Source organism: Apis florea, unplaced genomic scaffold (genome assembly GCF_048593485.1).
Source record: "Apis florea isolate Af1SG1 unplaced genomic scaffold, ASM4859348v1 contig_2291_pilon, whole genome shotgun sequence".
Taxonomy (NCBI): domain Eukaryota; kingdom Metazoa; phylum Arthropoda; class Insecta; order Hymenoptera; family Apidae; genus Apis; species Apis florea.
In genome coordinates, this window is record NW_028256553.1 from 2,676,357 (window position 1) to 2,688,387 (window position 12,031).

The 12,031-nt window shown below is 38.8% G+C and overlaps 1 protein-coding gene and 1 long non-coding RNA gene across 4 annotated transcripts in view; one reads left to right on the plus strand and one right to left on the minus strand.

Moving 5' to 3' along the window:
- The window catches only part of Cow (Proteoglycan Cow), a 174,026-nt gene that overhangs the window by 49,702 nt on the left and 112,293 nt on the right, over positions 1-12,031 (plus strand). The gene's annotated exons all lie outside the window — the stretch shown is intronic.
- LOC147658302 (uncharacterized) overlaps positions 1-12,031 on the minus strand; it is a 71,236-nt gene that overhangs the window by 25,676 nt on the left and 33,529 nt on the right. For all 3 annotated transcript variants that reach the window (XR_015290703.1, XR_015290702.1, XR_015290701.1), the window contains exon 2: positions 1,495-1,993. This is a non-coding gene — a long non-coding RNA (uncharacterized LOC147658302). The remainder of the gene's footprint in view (positions 1-1,494; positions 1,994-12,031) is intronic.

A 12,031-nucleotide genomic window follows, 5' to 3' on the forward strand; every position in this document is an offset into this window, starting at 1 on the left:
AAACACCATTTTCAATTCTCGCAAGTTTCTATATACTTCTTGGAAACCAACTCCGTTTTTTTTTTTTTTCGTAAAAATATCTTTGAAATCAATGATTTCTTTTTTGATATAAACGAGTTGTTAGTTGTTTCCGTTTCACGATCAATTGATTAATTCATATATCATATATTGTTATTTAAAAGAACAAGATCTAATTTTCATACAAATTAATCATATCAAACCGTTCAATTTCTGCATTTCACAATATAATTTCCAAGAATCGATTTAACCAGCCTTATACATGGTTCAAACCTGGTTCAAAGTTCTCTTTTATACTCCATTGAAAGTAACCTCCGTCAAATAATGTCTAATTCATCAGAGGAGAACTTTTCACAAAAGAAAAGCCCCTCCCTCTCTCCGTAAACAACTAAAAACCAACAATTATAATTCGATTCAATTCGAAGCCAATCCAGTTAATCAAGTTCCAACCAGTATTTACCTCTCTCTCTCTCTCTCTCTCTCTCCTGCCGCCATCGGTCGCATTCATCCATAGAGACCATAGATACACATCGAAGATCAAGTTTTAATCCCAAATCCTGGCTGTCGAGTTGGTGAAACGTCGACTAATGAAACGTCATGGTGGATCGAGAGAGACACGATACATACGTACGTACGATGGATGTATCATTAAGGTACGCCAATTCTCGTCCTGGAGATGCATCACAGATCGCATCGATGATACGTTTGACACGGAACGCACCGATCCTGAATTCAATTAAAACCGGACGATAATGGCAGCGATCTGCCCTCGTACAATGTCCTGCGGATGGTAATCCCCGGCGTCAGTGGGGCAAGGAGAAGCCCCGCCAGGTATTTACTTACCTTGCTGATGTAACCAATAACGTTGACTCTACGGATTCGTTTGCCCGCCGAACAGAGAAGCACGGCCGTGTAATGCCGCTTAATCGAGTTATTCGTCGCCTCGTTTAAAAATTCCGAACGAAACGATTATCTACACGCGATTTTTGTACGTACGTACACAACTCGACGCAGTGTCTCATCCTCCTCTATTCATATCCATAACGACAGATGGATGACTTTTAGAATTCGATTCCAATAAATTTTCCTCGCCACGCAAATTGTTTCAACGGATAAATCGGATGAAGCTATATTTCGCGACGAGCAACGCGCACACATTCGTATATCTCGGCTGGAAAAGTGATAAGAGAGACGAAGGGGGAGAAGGAAGGAAAACAGAAGAAACGGCAGAAAGGCAAACTACGCGGAAACGGTATTACGTATGCATCAGCGAGATGTTGGGGCACAACAAGGCGCGAGGGCTTTCTAAAAATTGAAAGGGACCCTTTTAACGCGAGCATCTTTGATGCTTCGACCTTGAAGCAAGCCTGCCCCTCCTCCGCCCCGGGTTTTCTGTCTTCTTTATACCTGTTCCTATCCCACCGACCTCCTTGAAAAGCAACCCTACAACCGTGCACAATACACACATCTACATACCGACTATACGACGTACGTGCTAGCCTCACTTCTCTCGACTTTTTGCATTCTTTCCCTCCTCCTCCTCCTTCTTTTTGCTCCTCCTCTCCTTCTTCTTCTTCTTCTTCTTATATTCTTCCTGTCCTCCTTTCACGCACACATTGGCCAGACTGTTCTGCCGCGTCCTGGTCTCCGACAACAACCTTCCTGCCCACCACGAGCCTTCCTGGCTTTGGCTTCCCTCGACTCTGACTCTTCGAAGAGCGGTTCCTTCAGAGGCCCGCTCTCGTTATCGATTCGTGGAAAACCTTCTCCATCATCTCGCTACCCATCCTCCTCTTCATCCCCCTTTTCATCCTCCGTGTCTCTCTTGTGCAACGAACCGGCAAAAATCTGTCTAGAAATTCCTCATACTTGGCGAGATCCTTCGTTACATGAAATACAAGGATCTCCTTCCTCTATTCCTTCTTTCTTTCTTTTCTCGCCCTTTCGTTGAATGCTGCTGATCGAAGAAGTCTGTCTGGATCGAGAAAAGAAGGTTTGTTTAGGGTAATTTTGCTCAGAGACAGAATCGAAAAATTGATAAGCGTTGTTTGAGGCATTTTCTCTGTCGAGAAAATGTTTTAAGTTGATTTGGAGATCGAGAGGTATTTTATTGAAATTAGACCAGTGAACGATTTTTGTCAAGTTGTGTTTGGAATTTGAAAAGTTATAAGACAGGATGATATAGTGTAACGTATAAGAATAAACAAATAAAATTTGAATGAAATTTGCATTTGCACAGTTCGTTGCGTTCGAAGTTTTAGAAATTCTCTACAAATTTGATCACCATGTCAAACAAAAATAGATGCAACACAAACACGATGCAATGGATGGAAAGAACAGAGTTAAAACGAAATACACGTTGTCCAAACTGCGTTTTGTACGTGCATTCTTTATTTTGATATTCTACTATTAATCTCGTAGATTTCTAATTGTATCTATGATCAAAACATTTTATCAAAATATCGAGTAAATCACTTTCTTAATTTAAAATGTTTCCATTTGAAGAATGTGCTATGACTTACACGACAAAAATATTTATAATAACGTAATCGTAAGAACCACTTATTAATTAATTTAAAATCGGGAGAAAAAAAAATGGAAATTTTTCCACCTATATTTATCAATCTTAAGTTAACAAAAAAATATAATTCAAATCTTTGCTACAAGGATGAAAGGATCACACGCATAATTAATTTTTAAAACGTTGCCAAGAGCTGGAATTACAAAATTTGAAAAAAAAGAAAAATGGCATCAACAAAGCATCTCCCTCGACAAAAAGCAGAAAATTTTTCATTTACACTTAATTGTTCCAAGATAAAAACGCGCACAAGGATCGCGTGCATAATGATTTAAAAAGAAAAAAGAAAAAAATGTTACCAAGTCATCAGCGGTATTATATCGCGAGGCTTTGCACTTTGACGTCTTTTCTCCAAGGGCCCTCCACTCAAGGTTATGCCGTTTCTCGTTCGCAAGATCAGAAGGGTGGCGGAGATCAATTTCCGTGGAGAGGCACGGATCGTTGATCTCGCGGCCACTTTTCTGACACGTAGCAAGGTAACGACAAGCGCCAGGGTTGCGGCGACGTGCATCGCGTACAAGCGAGCGCCGCAGGAAAATTCATTTCGCGGCCTCTCTCTCTCTCTCTCTTCTTTTTTTCCCTCTTTCGCCTCTCGACACGGATATTACGTTGTAACGTGCTCCTTGATTGCATCGCGACGCGATCCATTTCGGTGGCGCACTTAATTTACAAAGACCCTCGTTTCGAGACGCTCTTCACCTTCGAATTTGCCGATCGTACGATGTATCCTTCCTTCTTAGAAATATATATATATAATTTGTGCCGCGTATTATAAAATTGGACGGTGATCGAGTCTTCGATTATTTTTTTTAAAAACTCTCTCTAACATCGATTAAAGTTACATGTACAAATGCGTATTTACGCGTGTTTATTTTGTATAAATGGTGTAAATATATTAATCTGCAAGTATCCGAGAAAAACTGTACGGTTTTTCGACGTCAAAACAATTGCAATGCCTTCGAGTTCGATCGAAAGCGTATTAAAATTGGAAGAAATTTAAACCGTTATAACTCCGAGGATAACGGCTTCCGGCAAACGAGCGAAAGACGGTTGGAAGCGCAGAATCTTACGCTTTGAAACGCTCTTTGATTTATACCGATACGACTTCCGGTTCCCGAGATATCGTCGTGTAAAGGAAACGGTAATTTTTTGATCGGTTATTATCTCCGTCCTCGCCGCTTACTCGGGCCTCTCGCTCGCACCTCGTCTCGCCGACCTATCCCAAACTGCAGACAAGCGACAGACGCGATTCTTGGAAGAGTACGCGTAGTACGCGTTTCCAGGAAAAAATGTAGGTCATGGGCCCATTCATAATTATCTCTCTTCGCTGTCACACTTCGAATCCTCATATCTCGGCAACCGATTGAGATATCGGGATAAAACAAAGACAGTTTTCAACGGCATCGTTTCCTCCGCGTTTCTCAATATATATTTTTCGTATATACATCGATCGAATATTTCTACGATTGTATAATAAAAACATGTTAGCGAGAATGTACAAAAATTGGATAAATTTAGATACGATTATGATAATTATCCGTATCTTTAAAAATACAAATGTGAAATTTAATAACGAAAAAAATTCATTCAAGAGTGTATCTTTTTATTCAATCATCGTTTGAGTTGTGATGTAACGTAAGGCGGCAAGTAACACGCGATGTTTAGCCGATTTTACAGCGGATTCTAGATCGTTAGGTTATGATAACGCGAAACAACTGCTCAAATTGCATCACGATGCAACATTATCCCGTTCCTGGAGGAAATTACACGTTGAAATATTCGATCTCTCACGGAGTCTGATTTAAGTTGCGGATAGAGCTAGAAAATTACGTGATAAATCGCTCTTCTTTGTTTACTCGGAAGAAGGATTTCATCGAAAGCCGGGGGATTATCTGATATTCGTTGCAGGAATAATAAACGAAGGAAACCTAAATTCGATTCCCAAATTCAATCTTAAATTTATCAAATATGAATTTTCAGAAATCGATTCTTTAATCTATTCCACAGAACAATTTTAACACATTTTCATTATTATATATCCCAGAGATTGTCAGAAACATTGGTAATTCGGTAAGAATAATCTAGCTCGATTATAAATTTAATCCTAAATTAATTGAACGTGATAAAAAAATTTAATCGTGGATTTTTTTTTAATAAAATTTTTCAGAAAATTCACAAATTGTAGTTCCAATATCCGATTCAACAACAGTTCAACCTACACTTCGAAAAATTCCAATTTCGTTCGAAACGAGAGAAATTTCACGATTTTTCTCTTCGCTTTCACTTCGACCTCCCCCTCGATTGTAACAACAGAAGAGAGCTATCCTCTCTGCAATATTTATCGCAAATTTAATCACTCTTCTGCCGTTGAAATTCCATTAGTTTTATTAATTCGCAGAAATTTCGCGGGGGCGATGTGAGAAAAAAGATCTCGCGTGAGATCTCGTGTCGCGTTTTATTAAAATCGTGTATTTTTTTCGAACACGAGGAGGATGCTCGAGCGCTTGTTCGCTCTAGGCGCTTTGAATACCGACGTAACATTCTTCGGCAAACACAGAGATAGAAAGATATGGAACACGGGAAAAATCTCGTAAATTCGAGCGATGAAAATAAGGTGAGCCTCGCGTTTCGGATTTTTCCTTCATTTCGTCCATCGACACGTTTTCTACGCGCGAATGTAAATATCCCAGAGAGATGAATGGATTCTGCGAATTTCTCTTTCTATCTCCCTCCTCCCTTCCCCGCTTCTTTTTTAAACGAATTATCCATATCGTAATCCCGTAATTTCGCGAAACGAAATTCAAAGTTTTCGAGAATTGGAAATTTCAAAAATTCGTAATCGCGATATTCGTTTCGATACGATTTTTCGATACATAATTCGCGTACGTCCTCCTTTTTTTTTTATTATTATTTAAAATTATTTCAAACTGTTGATTAATAATTTTTGCGTTTATCTTGTATAAAAATATCTATCACAATTTGATTCATAGTATACGTCTCTCGTGCAACAAACATCGAAATAAATTCGATGATAACAGTAAAAAAAAAAAAAAAAGAAAAGAAAAAAGTGAAAGAAATATTAATTTCAAATATCATTAGATTCGTTTTTCGTCGTTGATTATAAAATTATAGATTGGACGGAGCACGCGTTCCATCATTCGATATCGGAATAATAATAAGGGAAAGGAAGAGAAATCGTTTTTCCCCGAGGAAGCGCTTTCGAGACCATCGGTTTTTCCATCGCCAGATCTTTTTCCACGTTTTCTTTTATCCATGGCGCGCGCATGCCGGGACGATCAAACTCTTCACCGAGCCTTTTGTTCCACGTTACGAAAGACCGCGGTCAACTACTCTGAAAGAGATCGTCCACGTCTTCATCTCTTTCCTTTTGAATATTCACCTGTTAATGAAAAACCACCGAGCTGTCCCCTAAGAACATCCCCGTTTCCTCGACGACCGTTATAACGATCGTCAGACGAGAAGTCAGCGTCTCGTTCATCCCTTTTTTCCCCCCACGATCACGATTTATTATTAATTCGATCGGATCATCATAGAATAAAGAAGAACGGAAGAGGATATTTACCGATTTTTTTTGGAAAATTCGACGAATAATTCGGCGAGGAAAAGTAGCGATAAATTTTAAAAAAATTCTGAATTTCGATATTCTCCATCGATATTTCTTTCTTTTTTTTTTTTTTTTTTTTTTTCAAAGGGAGAAGCGGCCGAAAAAAAGTGGCGAGCACGATCGAAAATGGGCGCCACTTATCGAAATTTCACGAATTTTCTCGCTGTTTAACCGTCCATTTTTCGATCGTCGTCGATCATTTTTTTTTTTTTCTTTTTTTCGTTCCGCGACAGCTCGTCGATAAGTACAACGAGCATTGCTCAACTGAAAATAGAAAAGATGGAGTATTTTTAACGTCGATGACGTGTAAATCGATATTTACGGCTAACGGCACGATCGTTATCATCAGTGTCCGTTCTTTGAAATAATTTCGAAATCGAATAATCGACGAGCGAGCGAGCGCGAGAGAGAGAGAGAGAGACTATGCATTTTTCCCCTCTCTTTTTCTCGCGAAAAAATTTCATTTTCACCGCGTGCAAATGATCGAAACGTAGGACCTGCGTCAGTCAATTATAGCATCGCAAAGGCTATTTAATAATAACACACACACACGTTATATATATATATACATATAATTATCGAGCAATCATGATGGAAATATTTGCAACCGTTATACAACGAAATAACACGTGGCCAAAACGGTGGAACGATCGTATATATTCATTAATTTCACCCTTCGTTATTATGCATTATCAAATTCGTGCCAATTATACCTTTGTAATTGCGTATTAAAATTGGATTAAACAGGAAACATTTGAGCAACAAGCTTCCGGAAACTGGGTCAGCTACGTGTCGTTGGCACGGCAACTTCTATTTTCCCCTCCCCCCTGTTGTTAATTTTTAACCATAGGCACGCGGACATCGTGTGACAAAGGAAAAACAAAATTGTAATCGCGAGTAATCGCGATCATTTTTAATCAATTTAATTTTCTCAGTGATGTTGCTACTATATGCGATTAATTAAAGAAATATTTTCGAACGATTTCGAACAAAGATTATGCTTTCACGAGATGTAACGAGATCCCGGATTAAAGTATCAAGTAGTGATTATTTTTTCAGCGATACTTGTGATGTATCCCCCCTTTCTTTCCCGATCGGGATTAAACGAAGGCTGAAAAGAATGCTTCAAGCGATTGAGGTTACAACCTCTCGTGCTGTTTCGATTCCCTTGTTCAGACGCTCGAACATATAAACTTTATGCTAATCGATTTATTTAGCAACTTTTTAATCGATCGATCTTTTATTAATAACAAGCCAAACTTTCGTCATCGCTTACGGATTTTCTTCGAGAAGAGAAAGATTTTTCGAAAATTTCAATTCAGATTGGAACAATATTGGAATATTGATTCTACGTTGATAATCTTTTATCATTATCAGTTGTGAATATTAATCACAGACATCGCCTAATCTCAATCGAATCGACAATCCATTCAACTCAGATTCCACTCTTTCATTGCAGGAAGCACAAGGAAGCGAGATTAGACCCGTTTCGTTTCATCTAATACTAATACAACAGGTATTCGTCAATTCAATACCTATCTGTTTTTCATCTATCTCCTTAATTAACCATCTATAAGCGATTACCAGTCAAATTCTAGAACCCTCTATCTTGGAACACCCACATCATTTTCTTCGAGAATCAATTAAATCCCATTAATCAGCTTTTCGTAGCTCCATCAAACTTTTCAATTCGACCAATTTTATAGAAGAAAAAAAAAAAAATAAATTCCAATAGTTCAATTGAAAATATGTGATCGACGAAGATTACATCTCCCTTAAAATCGAGCCGCTTTTTTTCAACACGGCGTTCAAACCATTCCACCAAATTATTAAGCCTTATTCGCACACATTTCCCGCAAATACACATCCAATCTATCCGGACAATTTTGCGACCAAGTGTGGCATTACATCGCGTGCAAGTTATCACCACCACAATGTTAACTATCCAGGCTGTACTATACTGTATAAGCCACTTGTAACGGGACGTTTTGTCGCGATGTTTCTGTCCGTTCCAATAACGGGGGGAGGCCTGGTTAATCAGCATATTAACGGGCGGGATAATCACCGGGCGCGCCAAATTGTTAGTAGAAATTCACGTGGACGAAGATTATAATTTAGCCGGCCAATGCAAACGCGACAACGCGGTATGCGAGCCGCGTTCATTTTCAAAGCGTTGCTTTCACGTCACGGCCGATCATCCGCGTCTCGAATAATCGACGAAGAGCCAACCTCCGATTATTTAACGATTCCCGCCATTTCCGGAATTCTGGATCGGTTGAACAAATATGATGATACGATTCCATCTGGGAATGGGTATAACTTGCGAGTGGGGGAAACGGGGGATTATAAATAGAGGGGGTGAATGAGTAATTCCAGTTTCTGTGTAGGATAGGGAAAGGAATTTATTTCACTTTGAGATGGAAGATGAAATGTTCGAAGCGTTCGTATCGCTATTTTTGTTCCCAATTTTCTCTCTGTTGTTATGAGTTGTTATATTACATATATACGACGAGAAAATTGGATCGATATTGAAACTTTTTCGATGAGAAATTCATGGGTAATAATTTTTGGTACGTAGAATGCGAACAAGTTATTTCCACCCGCGAAAATAATTTGATAATTCGGAATAAAAGAGGTTTTCGTTCGAAGCCTCGTTCTGCGGAGTTTGAAAATTCGAACATTTGTGCCGTTCCCCAACTGGATGGACAATAGGGGAGGGGAGAGGTTGGTTTATTTTGCACGCGAAAAATGAATAAAAAAATACCCGTTTCCGAGAAAATTGAGTTTGAGAACACGAGTTCAAATGTCAACACGCGTGTATTCTACGAATTTTTAAATCAGATTCCAAAACAAGGCCCCCCTCTCATTCTACTTTTTTTTCTCTTTTTCATTTATTTCCCCGATTTAATATCTTCCCTCCATCCTCGTTCAAAATTATATATATATAAAATTTTCGCTCCCTTCGAGCGCGTGAAATCTCTTTCTCGTTCTCTGCTTCTATCCAAAGATAATCTCGCCACACCCTGTACACACACACACACACACACACACACACGTGTCTCGCCCTCGCGCAGAGCAAATCGTATCGCGATCTGTGCCCGACAACAATCACTTTCACGTTCGTGTTCCTCGCGATCGAAAGGCAAACGGTGGAAATTGGCCGCGACAAATTGCTCGCGTTGGAAAGTTGGCGGAGGAAATCACGTTTAAATCCCCATTGAAATCGGCCGCGATTAAGCGCGGGGACGGGGGAGGAGAACGGTTAGAGATCCCTGTCGCCGTTCATTTTAATTATGAGAGGTAAATAGAGAGAAATACGGTAATTGGGCGAAATTGTTGGATTTTCAGTGGTCGAAGAACCGGCGCGTATCCTTCGTGGATTTTTATTTATATCGTTATTGGACGATGACGAAGAGGGATCGAACGAGTGGAATGTCGAGGAAATATTTCTATGTAAAAGAAATTACACTCGCCACGTGTGTTTCTACTTTGTGAGATTCAACTCTCGCTCTATCTTCCTCATCCTCTTTAACATACGGTGCACGTGTTGAACGTTAGGTATACAAACGTTTAAGCATTACGTTCCACGGGTAAATCCATACTTTGCATGTATAATCTTCCATCTCGTGGTTAGAATAATTCCTATATTTAACTGGCGAAACATTCGAAACATCGATACAATTTATGTATATATATATATAACACATTAATGCTAATTAATTCGTAAATAAAAGAATGCAGTAAGGATAAAATAATTATGCAAAAATTATATAACAGAAAAGAAACTCTGGCGTGTAAAAATGTAAAAAAAAAGTAAGAATTATTCTTTGATCGTTCGTTTCGAGTGTTCGATCAATGTTTCAAAGTAATCTCGATTCACGTTTCGCGCAGTAATACATTTATACCTCGTAAAAATTACAATTGTATCGCGCTCGATAAAACGAACGACACGGAAGTTATCGATCAAAATGACACCGGTTGGATGCTCTTTTTCGAGCAACCTTTTCCAACGATTATCGTTCCATCGTGACGCAATTCTCGTCGTGGGCGCGCCGGCTAAACGAGTTTAACTTTGTTTACCGGATCGAGCGAGCAAGCGTTTCGATTAAAAGTGGCAGCGTGTCGTTCATTTGAAATGGCAATTGTACGCGGAAAGAGCAGTCCTTGGAGCAACACGTGCGACTTTCCAGCGAATCGACAACTTTTCGAGATGGCCGGAAACACGGCCGAGTACTAATTTTCAGAAAGGAAACAGTTAGGGACGATTCTGTGTTCCAATCTTGCTTTCGTTTCAATTTTATATAGAAGAAAAAAAAAGGAACGATAGAGATTTTTAAGAAAATAGTGAAAAAAGAAACGAAGAATTTTTGAATGATGAAAAGTATTTAAAAGCGAAATATCGAAACAAGAATTATTTGTAAAGTTTTTTGAAAACGCGATCGAAGAATTTCAATCGAATTTGAAGTGCGAATATGCGTTAATTTTCCAATATTTATGGTAGATTTTATGGCTGACAAATGTAAATGGGGAAAAATATCTTGAAAAAATTGGATCGATGAAATTTTCGAATCTATCTATCTTCATCGTATTCGTTTATTATCTAGGCTTACGTTTTTTACACGTATTTTACTCCATGCTTCTCGAACTCGTTATTTGGAACTTGCGATTTATTATCATTCCAGGTGAAATGTATCTCGAGCAGGGCAATTATTCTTTCCTGTCCCGGCGGATCCTGGCGGGTTCGAAAGGAAAACTTGGCCATCTGTTTCGAGGATTTTTAAAAGTTGGTAATTCCTCGAAAACTTTTCCACCATTCCGCCCTAATTTTTATCTCTCCCTTTCTCTTCACGTGGACTGTCTCGAAGAAGTTTTCATCGAGGGATAAATCGAAATGACCTACATATTTGAGAAACGAGACATTTTTTTCTCTCTCTCTCTTAAAAATATAGAGATCTCCTCGAGTTTTTTTTTTTTTTAACACCTTTTCGAGAACCGACATAAATCGTGATCCACCATCGAGGCGAAAAGGCTACATCTTTCCCCGCAAATGTCTTAAGGGAAGAAATTTATGAAGCTCGGCGAGGAATAAGCTTTGGGATAAAGTTGGGAAATTTTGCCCTTTGGTAACCCGTCGAACGAGAATTTCTAATTTCCAAATTGAATTTTCGTAACGATATTCCACTACTTTCCTTCCTTTATTTACCGAATTAAAGAGACGAGAATCTATATAATCTTTTTTGAAAGACAATTTTCATAAATTAATTTCCCCTTTCTTAACGTTTCTATTCTTTAATAATAACATCGATAATAAGATTGACACTTCTTTAACAATCTTCATCGATTAAAAAGAATATTTAAGAAACGGAAATATTAAACGGAGTATTTCGAAAGAATACTCTTTAAAATTGTAAGTAAGAAATTGAAGCAAAAGTTTAAACTTTTTCTCCAATTACAGACGAAGATATTATTATTGATCTCCTTTTCCTTCGTTCGAAAATATGGTTGAAAGGTATTCGAAGGTATTTCGTCGAGCCCCCAAAATCCGCCGTTAATTCCAACATGTCGATAACGTTGATTGATTAGCCCTGAGCCACCTCCCGTTGCCGAGAGTCAATACTGTCCATCGAGCCACGGTAATATTTCCGTTGAAGACCCGTGGAAAATTAAAAGGCGTTAATTACCACCGCGATACACGACGGGGGCCTCCACGGGGGATAAACGCGCGAAAAACATGGAACAACCCTCAAATATTTGGCTGATTTGGAGGGGGGGATGTAAGTGAAAAACTGGCAACAAGCGAACTCCCTCTC